Raw genomic sequence first — 12027 nt, forward strand, 5'->3', positions numbered from 1 at the left:
AAGCTATATTTTAGTGGTTTGTAGTGTGATATGTAGATATCGAAAACGAGAAAAATATAAATATATCAACAGGCAATTTATAAAAAAGAAGTAATTCAAAAAGAAATGTTACAAATATTGAAGTTTATATTGCATTATTCCAAATTTGGTTCTACATTTAACATCAAAACTTATTTGTATTAAATTCACAAACTTTCAAAAACTTGTAGTAAGTAATAAAATTTCGATTTTAATAACACAGATGAGGTAACTAAGTAGTAGACTTTTTTACTTTTTTTTTTTTTAGTTTCGCAAGTTTATTGGATACAAAATTTAAAAAATATTAATAATATTTATTATACACAATTTGATGTCTAATAAACTTATTAATTTTTAAAAATAGTTTTACGACTTTCAAAATTTAGAAATAATTTTATACTATTTAAAGTTAGGAGACCTATTTGGAATGGTTAATGTATGCATGATCTCTATTTATATATCAACTAAATAATAGAGAAAGATATTTATTTTAGTTCAACGAAGATGTATATAAGAGCTTGAATTAGACATATATTTTATCTATATTTGATCTATGAAACTATATCGGAATAATCATCATTCTTTATTGATCAAGAAAATACGAAGCACGCATAATATCGAAGATAAATATATAACAAACCCCACAAATTGAGCATAGAAAAAGAGACGTCTAAAAAGAGATATGATGTGCCTCCAATATACTTATCAAGATCACATGGTTTGCAATTGTGGTTGATTGATGAGAGAACATTGGGCATGATGGGAGCATCCTCTATAGGCCCTTTTTTGCACCCTATCTTGGAGGTAAAGAACAAGCCAACTCCTTTTCAATTTCTTTTTCTTAATTATTTCCTTTTTTTTTTTTTCCTTTCTTTTAAATTATGGTATATAAACCCTAGGTGGCTTCCACTAAAGCTATATATTTAAATTAAAAACAATATGATATCATATTTTGATGATCTTTTTCTTGTGTACTTTCAAAGTTTTCAAAAACCCTATATGGTATGGAATTAGTTATTCATGATTTTTTAAGAGTCTAACCCAACATGTAGGACCATAACACCAACCCTAATTCCCATTCTTGTAAAAGGGTTTTGAGTTTTTTGTTTCTTTTTAATATGGATTAGGGCATGTGTGCCTAAACTAAAACTCCTCTTTCTTTGAACTTGAGACTATGGGTTTGGGAATTAATTTCTTAGTGGTATCTCTTTTGAGATTTTGGTGCTTGTTTTTTTCGTCCAAAATGTCTAAGGGTTGTTGAGAAAGAGATTTGATTCCATTTTTATGTTGGAAAAAGTGAGATTAGTGGTAGTTGTTTGAGCAAGAGTATATATGTATTCTTCAAAACCAAGTTGAGCAATGTTTTAGAGATTTAAGAGATATGTAGTTTGAATCTTATTGTATGAAAAATGTATCTATACTACGTAAGTGGCGCTTTATTATCATTTTACATTCTGTTCTATCTATTGTGGTTTGAATCTTCTGTTTTATATGTCCTAATTGTTTACTGTCGGTTTAATCTACCTACTTGATTTTGATTTATTTAGCTCACATATTTTGGAAAAGAAATGGTCTATTTTTTCACCTATACTTTAAAAAAATGATAATCGAATATTGAAATATCAATTTTAATATCAATATCAAGATTATATTTTAGTTTATGGGTATATAATAATAGATATATTCATAAAAATATATATAGAAATAACTTAAATTAATAAATAAATTGTTTTTACTCTTGAAGAGATAATATTGTTGATAGTATTTCTATTCCTATCAAACTAAGTAGACGATACATTTTATATTTTGTGACCATTTATAAAATATCATAATTAAATATCGACAAAGTTTTAATATCGTTGTTGAATTATTCAAATCACAAGTGTATCATCAATGAATATTTTAATCCTAGAATCAATCGTTATTGTCTTTTTTTTTTTTATCCCATTTTTTCAACAGAAAGTTTAGCATACACAACTTCATATAACCATACATTTATATAAACATGGAGATTATTATGGTTATAACATAAGATATGACAAAAATAAGAAAAATTAAAAATGATAACAATGAAAGGAAAACTAGAAAAGGTAGTTATGGTGCACTTGTTGACTAGTCAACAGAAGCTAAGGCGAAAATTTAATTTAGTTGGAGGGCGGGCCCTTGAAATGAACGGCGGATGTGGGGATGATACGGGTAAGGGGCGGGCCCAACATACTTTAGTTATGGTCCGAGCGGAGGCAGGGGGATTCGGACCCCAGGGTCCTTAATTTGACACGTGAAAGCATTCACTTCTTTGTTGGCTTTGACTCATTACCAACACCACCTTAACACGTGCGCGCTCATGAGATCTCACACGCCTTCTTTTCCTGCTCCTACTTGCCGGACCTTCCACGGACCCCATAGTGCATCTGGATATTCCCATATTGCATTGCATTCAATTGTCCAAATTTGATATATATATATATATATATATATATATATATATATATATATATATATATATTATATTAATTTAATCCTTGAAAAATAGTAATTTAGTTCTTAAATTTAAGTGAGTAGCGATTTAATAAAAAAAATTATGCATGTAAATTGATGAACTAATAAGAGATCTTTATTTATAAACTATAAAAGCTAAGTTGTTAGAAAATAAAAATTGACTAAAAATCGTATGCTACAAATTATAAACTACATGGACGACTAGAATATTATTCATTAATAAATTGTCACAAAAATAGTTCTGAAACTAAATTTTATGGAATTAAAGTTCAAACACTATAATTTTTTGATTGAAAACATACACATTAGCAATATAACTACATATTCACAATTGGACTTCTATTTCATATTTAATAGACCATATATATTGTATTATCGAGGGTTGTATGTGGTAAGTTTATTTTGGGTATTACAGATTTTTTATTTTTGAATTTAATAACAAGTATGTCGTATTATCGAGCACGACTAAAAATTTAGGATTCTATAATTAATAAGCTTGATGAGTCAAAAAAAGAAAATAATCCTTTTTTCTGTCAAAATTTAAATTTCTTATTTTTTGACCGTAAACACATATTCACTCAAATGTTTATTCCACCCAAATTTTCATTTTAAAGTATATATGTGAACTTGTGAAACTATTTCAAGCTGTTCAATAGATATGAGTGTAAAAAAAGGATAGATTTTGTTTTATAAAAAGACAAGTAAAAAAAACGTTTTCACATTTATTAGAATATAAGTATTAAATACTTAATGTACTAGAGACTCGTAATGTAATATGTAATGTTTATTTTATATTTGATACTGTAATTTCTCTATTTAAGTCTATCTAATGTAGTACCAATAAACAATATTGCATGGCACTCTTAATTTTCATCTCAATCTAAGATTGAAATGAAATGGAGATATTACAAACAAGAAGAGATCGATTAAATCGAGAAATTACATGCATAGAACCCATATAAAACAAATAAAAAATTTTACCTTTTAATTAGTCTCTAGATTTTGATGAATACGTGGATAAGGTTCCTAAATAGGTTTATCCTCAAATTTCTAAGAAGAATAGACTTTCTTGATCTTCCGATTTTCGAAATACCTGAATTTTTAAAAATAAGTTTAAGGAATCCCTCGAATAACTTTATACTTTTGTTTTAAATAGTTATATATGACATTTTAAATTATAAATTTAAAAACTAAAAACGTTCCATTTTAAAATTATGAACAAAAAAAATACATATTCATCGAAATTTAATGATTAAAATAATAGTTTTTCCTAAATAAACGATAACACGTTTATTCCCTACATATGATAAGAACTGCTAATTAATATCTTAATAAAAATATCTATTAAAATAATCAAAAAACTTAAAGAACAAAAAACAAAACAAAAGCATAAATAAATATCATTAAGAAATAGACATCTGGAATACTGAACAATGTAAAATAATGCAATTAATACAAACTCTTTTGCTGATTTGGAGAGTGCTATTAGCCAACATATAGCTTCCAAATTAGATCCCACACGTTGAAAAGTAGAAAAAAGACAAAGAAAACAATAAAACAAAACAAAAAAAAAAAATTGTTAAAGTGACGTCGTTCTCATGGTCCAGCTTGTCTCTTAAAATTATTTTGAACTATATATACACACACACACATATAATTGTTTCAAATTAAATAATTGAATGTGACAAAATTTAAGGTACATGAAAAAAAATAAATTAATTAAAATGTGTGCTGAAGAGTGTGAGTGAAGGGCCATTATGTTGCTGTTGTATCTTGAAACTTCCATTGCTTAATGAGACAATTTAAACAATACAAAGTGGTTGCTAATTTGTATGGTTGAATTTGAATAATGCAGCCAAAATAAAAAGGACAATGTTTTTTTTTTTTTTTTATTATAATAGGATGAGTGAATTTTTTTTTTTTTTTAACGTTTTGGATTATGACATTAATTTAGATTAGAACATTCATTTGTTTACGTGGTCAATTTATTTTTGAAAATTTTTACGTTTTAAATAAATTTTAAGATGCGTCGAGTAAATTTTTTCACTTTTGATTTTATGTTCAATAGATTTGTAAATGTTTAAAAAATGTTGAATATCCAAACTCGTAAATGTGTAGTTGGAATTTTACGTTATTTAAAATTCAAGAGGTAAAATACAAAAGTCATTGGTTTGTTTTAATCTACTTTCTAAGATGTTTTTATAATTCAAACTAAAATGAGAAAAAAAAAATATTTGGCTAAAAATTTAACCATTTTTTATAAAATGTGAAAACAATGGTAATTAAATGTACGAGAAAACAAGCAATCCAATTAGTCAATCAATTTTGAATTGTGGTTGTATTCATTTCAACTCTGCTATTAAAGTAAATTGTTTCTTTAGTGCAATTGAGAGTGCAAGTTCAAGTTACATGTCTTTCAATCACAACATATACTATATGTCATAGATCATGAGTTGGGATAGTACCGGTAAAAAGAGAGATCATATAGTTCTAATAATTAACTAAGAGGTCATAGAGTTTGATCTACGAGAGTCGTCTACCTATGAATTAATTGTTTACGATTTTTTTTAATATGTTAACATGTGATTATACGTTTCCATCACTTGAGTCCATTTAAGGTAAAACGTTGACTCATCTTAAGGAGTTTAATTGTTTTTTCTTTTCCTAGTTAAACAAAAACTAAATTCACTTTTGCTCCTAAGAAGGTAAATAAAACAAAACCCAAACATTCCCATCAGCAACTTAATTTATTTTTGTGTTCGATTATATTTGTTTATTGTCCTTATCTCTGAAAAAGTTATTTGGCATATAGCTAGCCATCAAAATTATATTTACATAACCTTATTCCCAAGCAAACCAAACAAAAATGGTTGATTATTTAATTGTTTTTTTCTTAGGTTCTACTTCCATTTGTGGATGTACTCTTCTCTTGCTTCTTTAGATGTCCTTTTGTAGGTGTTAGTATATATCAATTATCTATGATGTGTTAATATATTTTGATGGCAATTTGAGGCATATAATAAGAATGATAATATAAGATTAAAAAAAGTGCATCACTTCCCTTCAAGACTTTGAGGATTGTAATAATTAAAATTTGAACTTTCACTAACACTCTTGTCATACCCAGTTTTAAAAAATATTGTGCCAAAAAAATATAAATATTTCAAATTATAATTTGTTACATCGATGAATCAATTTAAACATTTTATTAAAATTACGTTCGAATATGATCCATGCGTTTAGGTTCTCCGCATATATGTACGCTTCTTCAAATTGTCATTATTAATAAAATTGATGATTAGTATTGATGTATGAATAGTTTTTTAAAAAATATCTTAATCGAGACTACAAGTTGATTCGTTAAGTGTTAAGAAGTTGAAAGTTAAAATCACTATTGGTTCCTACACTTATGTAAAATTAACAATTTAGTTTCTAAGTTTTAGTTTGTATATTTTACTATGCAACAATTTAGTCTTTAGACTTTCAAATTTATAAAAATTTAGTCCATGTCGTAGAAATATGGGTGAAAATAAATCAATAAACTAAGTAACTAGAGACTTAATAATTTTATAAATATACCATGTTTGCATCATAAAACAATAAAAATTGATATCAAATTTCGATGGATTTTGTTTACGTCGTGGACTAAGTTGCTACAAAAGCAAATAAATTTGAAAGTACAAATACTAAATCGTTACATACCAAAATTCGTTAACTAAATTGATACAAGATTGAAAATTCATAAACTAAATTGTTAAAAAGCAAAATGCAGAAACTAGGGGTCAATTTAATCATGTTTTCATTTCTTGTTTTTTGTCTCTCGTATCTTGTTTCTTCTATTTTTAAAGCAAGAAATATTTGATAACTATTTTTGTTTCCTATTCATTTAAGAAAAAAACAGAAATTTGTTTGATAATCATTTGCCGTTTCTCTAATTATTTTTTTTTTCTAATCTTTTAGTTTAGATATAATTTAACTATAAAAATATATAAAATTTATTAAAATATAAATTAAAATCGCTATAAAAACATTAATATTATCAATATCAAATACATAAAAGTCTCATTCAAACAAATTGATTACGTGTTGTTAAAAATTGATTTGAAATATTATTTTTTATTTAATTTATTTATCTTAAATGATGTTTATTCAAATTGAACTCCATTATATTATTGTGTAAATGTAGTAGTCGTGGAATATTAAAGATAACATAAATTAACATTTTAGTTAAAAAGTAATATATCATAAAATTTTAACTGATTTTGAAGGAAGTAAAAATAATAATTTTAAATTTAAAATAACATCTAAACATGCCAAATTTAAATTTTAAAATTTAGAAAATATTTAAACAAACATATTAAATAATTAAATTTGAAAGATCAACATAATATACAAACTTAAAAAATTTAAAACTAAATTAAACATGTAAATAGATATAGCTAAATAGAAAAAAAAAATGAAATTGTAAGACATATAAAGCATAAAAATTAATAAAAGAAGTAAAACCTCGAACTCGTAGGATAAAATTGGTCTCTATCGATAAAAGTTTTAGTCAATATAGAAAATAGATTAAAACAAAATCGAAAAAAAAGACTAGTAAAATGTACGTGACAAAAACGTTATCGAACGGACTTTAAATTAACAAATGTATATAGGGTTTGAGGTGTGAGAGTGGTGGGTCTGTAAGCGTGAAGAGAGAAGAGACAAGAAAACAGAGCCAAGCAGAAACAATTAGCCATGAAAATGCAGCTTTGATAGTAGCGCCCAGTACTCCTCGGGATTGCATAACAATCTCCTCCTCTCATCTCCTCATCATTGTTTCTTCTTCTTCTTCTTCTTCTTTTTCTTTTTCTAATTATCCATGGTATTTTATGAATTTCCACTTCTATCCCACATTAATGGATATTTTTACATTTTCATGAGGTTATTATTATGAATATCTATGCCATATAAATAATAAACTTGTTTGGTTCTAGAATTTTTTGTTTTCATATTCTTCTTTTACAAGAATATATACAGAGTAATTTGCAAAATTGAGACCCATAGTTTTTTTTTTTAAATTACATCATCATTAATTTTAAGTATGATTGATTAAATTGATTAATACATGATTATACATTTTTTTTAACTGCATGAATTCAAGTAGGATAGTACTCGGTTTTGATTAATACCGTTCTATCAATTTTTGATTTGATTGTTATCTTTCTCTGTTTTACTTTATTTATACAATAATTTACATGAAAATTTCAAAAGCTCAAAGAAAAGTAATAGTTCACCAAAACTAAACCAACTATGTGAAAAAAATTGTTGCAATCACATGCAATAAATCTTCCCATTCCTAGTGACCATAGCATTCTCTCAAAGTTATGCATTATTTACATTTTTTAATCTCGCACTACAAGTAGAAAAGAATATAAAAAGAAAATTTAACTAAAATTAACCCAACTAAACTTTAGTTTTAAGTGTGACAATTTAAAGCCAAACTTATATACATAACTTTTTATTTAGTCTTTAGAATTTATCATTCTATTGAGCATTCTCAACGTGGCATAACAACTCTTTTAATATTTAGTAAATACTTAGAATGTATTTTGACAGTTTGGTAGAATACACAAAGATAGAAGATAGTAGAGTGCACCCAAATATTATTATCTTCTCCCAAGTTTTTAACCCTAAAAAAAGGGATTTGGGGCGGGTTCCTTTTAATTTTGTTGTATTGTGTTTGTGTAGTGTACCACCTTCAAACTCCAATCAACAACCGATCCCTTGGCTTTTATCATCATTGGGATTCCATAATAAACGAGTCCCACAGAGTCTGCCAAAAGTACTAAAAATCCTCTGAAAAAAGAGACCGATCCAATGGACAAATTTCAGATCCCAATATACAAAATTAAAGAAACCCAAAACACATACACCCCCACCCCCCCCTCCCCCTCCCTTGGGATTTGAAAACCTCTGTTATTCAAAAAACACAAACAAAAGCACCAAAACCCAAGTCCTCTTTAAATCATCATTTCCCCATTTTCTTCTTTTCCCTTTAACGTTGCGTTGGAGCCTCACCTTCACCCTCACCCTCACCCACACCCACGTGCAGTGCCATGTGGCTCACCCATTGCTTTCTTCTTCTTTTCCTTTTTTTTTCCCCTTCATGTCTCTGTCTTCTTCACGTGCTACCTCCTTCCCTACACCACACCCCTCAATTAATTAACCAGTTTCTTCTTCATTTACATCCATCACTTTCTTTGTTAATATTAACGTATATCTTGATTTTTGGTGAATTAAGTTGACCCATCATTCATTAATTGTGGAAGTGGGTTGTGGGTTGTGGGATTTCAGGCTTTTTTTCTTTTTCATACTTTTAATCGGCTACGCATTTCGTCGAACACTTGTTGTGCATGTATGTAAATATATGATGAATGGATTGGATAGATCGAGGGCTTTTATTGAAAAGAAAATTTTGCCATGAGAAAGCAAAAGGGAGGAGAGATATGAAAACAACGTCGTTTTCTTGTCGTTGTCTCTGTACTTCAGATGTCGGAGTCGATTACGCCCATTATCCAATCACCCGTTTCGGATCAATTTCGTTTGCCGTAGTTATCTTATATTTGTCGGAGCTGTTTTCCTCTTCCTTACGGCGTTACATTGATATATTATGAAACTTTGGAAAAATTATTGCCAAAACAAAATATAATATTAATAAAATATAACAAAATTAAGATTCGCATTATCGTTACGAAATTTAAAGATGAGGGATTATTTGAAAATTTTCATTTTAATTATTATTTGGATCTTACGTTTTAGTAAAAATTAATTAAAAGTATAAAAACAAAATTAAGTAAAAAAAATGAATAGTGTTGGGCTTTGCTGTTAATAACCACATGAATCCAACGTGAATGATATTCTAAACAAATGTCGTTTTCATAATTCTAACACATCATCTTATACATGCATAGTTGATTGATAAGGGTATGTGCAAGTTATATTAGAATTAGCTCTTAAAAGCTAACCTTGGTTGGTTGCTACAAGTCTTTGTTATACTAGATAGGGTACATATTCATACATTTGGTTTAAAATTTTAAAAATGCAAAATTTTAGATATTGTGAAGTATAAAAAGTAACGATATACGAAGAGATTTAAATTTGAGACCTCTTGTTCTCAAATTCATAAAGTTAAGCTATTATTGGTTTATTTATAAATTTAAATGGTATGGAGTAAAAAATAATTATCTATAACAAAAGTTATTATTTGAGATTTTTTTAAAAAAAAAATAATTTAAACAACTTTGTATCTTTCTAATACGTAGACTTTTATAAATTGAATTTTTTTTTTATTACTTTTAAGAAAATAAATTAACAATTCAAAACAAAAGGACTAATATCCAAAACAAATGTTTTGAGGACAAAATAAGTCTTTGAAAAGGATCTAATGATAAAAGAAAAATGTACAATAATTAAATGGGTAAAAGAAGAAAAACGTGGAAGGTGAAAAGAAAGTAGATAGGTGAAAAAAGAAAAGTAGGAAATGATGTGAAGTATGAATGGTTGAAAAATATGATAGTAAAAAGAGAAGTGTAAATTTAAAACAAAATTAAAAGAGATCAAAACATGAAAAGTACGAAAAACAGTAAAAGAGTGTGGAGGGTAAAATAGTCTTTATGAAAAAATTTAGAGGCAAAGAGGGAAGTTAAAATTGTTCCCTCTCTCCAAATGCAAAAGACTTTTGTTGAAAAATTCAAAACCAAAGAGAAAACTTAACAACTATTCACTTTTTACCCTTTGGCTTGTATTCAAGAAAGACGTCCATATGATTTTAAATATTATGATTTGGTTTATTTTGAATTATTTATTTTGTTTAAAATGAACAAACATATTATAGGGAAACTTACACAAACTATTTACTGTCCCTTTAACAAACCCTCAAGATTAACCATTTTTTAAATATTCTAAGTTTGTTTTTCTTTTTCTTTTTTTTTCTTTTTTTGTTGTGATTCTGTGTTCCTTCTCATATTTCTTTCATCGTCTTCCTCTTGCGATTTCGTCTTTATTCTTTTCTATTTTTTTTCTGTAATCCCTTTCCATCATCTTTCTTATTTTTCAATTCTTTATTTACATTGTTTAATATTTTCATCGTTTTTCTTCTTTTCCTCCTCTTTTTTCGCTTTTCCATCGTCTTTCTACTTTTCTTCTTCTGCGATTTTTTTCCTGTATAAAAAATCTTGTAAAAAGATCATTTAGATTGAAGTAGGCAAATGGAAACGATCGTGTAAAAAAATAAAAGATTGTGTATAAAGAATCTTGAAAAAAAAATCATTTAGATTGAGATAACCAAATGTAAACAATCGTGTAAATAAATCTAAACGATCATGTACCAAAAGAATTAAAAAGATCGAGTACCAACGATCGTGTACCAAAAGAATTAAAAGATCGAGTACCAAATTTTGAAAAAAAAAATCATTCAGATTTGAGTCCCTAAATCTAAACGATGGTGTAACCAAATTTAAACCTAACCAAATTAAACGATCGTGTAACAAAATTAGAGATAGAATTGGAAATAAATGGTAGTAATATCTAAACGATCGCGTATAAATTGTAGTCATATATAAACGATCGCATATAAATTGTAGTCATATCTAAACGATCACATATCAACCAATCGCAAATATATTACGCGCGCGTTATTGACGGCGTGATTAACGAGATATTTTTTTTATTTTACACAGTGGGCCTTTGGATTTTTTCCGTTTTTTGAATTGTTCTATAGAATGTAAATATTTTACCACTTTTTTATATTTTTTAAAATACCCAAATATTATATGAATGTACTTCTAAGTTTTATGTTTGGATGATAATTGAAAAGGAAAAAAAGAAGTTAAAGAATTTATTGATATAGATTTTTATCCAATGAAATCCTCTAGTCTCGTCTTGTCCAAAAAAATTTTAACGAAATTATTTTAGATTTTAAAATAATTCTCTCCAACAACAAAAAGATAATTGGTTTAAAATCCATCAATTATAAATTGAAATTTCTCAAAATTGTAAGGTTTTAAATAGAGCATTGGTCATTTTGAGTGTAGTATAGATACAGATAGATATAAAATTAGGCCAAAACAAACACATAAAAATTTATTAGTTTAATTTATGGGATTTTTACAAAAATAGAAAAATTTTAAGAACAAAACTATTCAAAAACAAAATTAATTACACTTAGTTTTTTCATAAATATGCAAATATTTTATCAAAGGTTCAATTTTATATGATTGCCTTTATTTTTATACCATTCCCATTTCTAATATTACACTTTTAAATTAAGATATACCTTTTTCCTTTAATTTTTTAACACTTTAAAATCTAATTTGGAGAAAAAAGGAATAAGGTAAGGGTTCACATAATTCAAAAAGAAGGTTTTAACTTGATCAACTAATGTTATTGTTTTAACGTCTTATTCAATTTTTAATAAAGAGTTTCAATTTACTATTTGATCTTCTATATTTCAATATTCATTTCAATATG

Source organism: Cucumis melo, chromosome 3 (genome assembly GCF_025177605.1).
Source record: "Cucumis melo cultivar AY chromosome 3, USDA_Cmelo_AY_1.0, whole genome shotgun sequence".
Classification (NCBI taxonomy): Eukaryota; Viridiplantae; Streptophyta; class Magnoliopsida; order Cucurbitales; family Cucurbitaceae; genus Cucumis; species Cucumis melo.